We start from the raw sequence: 1,002 nt of genomic DNA on the forward strand, positions 1-1,002 counted from the left end.
TATAACTCTGCCTTCTCAGGTGCTGCTCCAATGTTGCCTTTCTCTATCCCAAGATTCTCCACCTTGGCTCTCAAAGACACCACCTTGCTCTCAGAGGTGAGGTCACCCTGGCTAAGGTGAGTCTGGGTGGGGATTATCAGGAGGATGAGCACACAGCTGGACATGGAGCAAATTGAGGTGACCTTTGGGGTCACTTTGCACCACTTGTGTGGAGCAGTGGCACCTGTGTATCTTTTTAATTAAACCATGATTCTCAAAAACACAGGTAATCTTCCCCTAAATTTCCTTCTTGGAGTTATATTCTGCTAAACTGTTTGTAGGATTTTCCCAGTTTTAGTTGGCACTAAAATTAACCCACAAAAGTCCCATTCTCCCCACAAGCTATAAGTCAAAACATTAAAAACCAAACATGTTTCATGGGTTTTGTTTTTATTTTTTTTAGTTGTGGTAAAATAACATAAAATTTACCATTTTAATCATATTTAAGTACACAGTTTAGTGACATTAAGGGTATTTACATTATTGTGCAACCATTACTACCTTCCATTCCAGGACTTTTTCCTCTTATCAAACTGAAATTGTCCCGATTAAACATTAACTCCTCATTTTCCCCTCTCCCAGTCCTTGACAATCGCCATTCTACTTTCTGTCTGTAAATTTGACTCCTCTAGGTCCCATAAAGAAGTGGAATAATCACACAGCATTGTCCTTCTGTGACTGGCTTATTTCACTCGCCATAACGTCCTCAGGGTTCATCTGTGTGCAGCGCATCAGGACTTCCTTCCTTGTTAAAGCCCAGCAGTATCTCAGCCTATGAGGGATTTGTTTGTCCACCCTTCTGCCAATGGCACGTGAGTTGCTTCCACCTTTTGGCTGTTGTAAATAGTACTTCTACGAACATGGGTGTGCAATTCTCTCTTTGAGACTCTGCTTCCAATTCTTGTGGGTATATACCCAGAAGTAGCACTGCTGGATCACACGGGTATTTCCATTTTTAATTTT

The sequence above is a fragment of the Cebus imitator genome, unplaced genomic scaffold (assembly GCF_001604975.1).
Source record: "Cebus imitator isolate Cc_AM_T3 unplaced genomic scaffold, Cebus_imitator-1.0 Scaffold55, whole genome shotgun sequence".
In the NCBI taxonomy this organism is placed as follows: Eukaryota; Metazoa; Chordata; class Mammalia; order Primates; family Cebidae; genus Cebus; species Cebus imitator.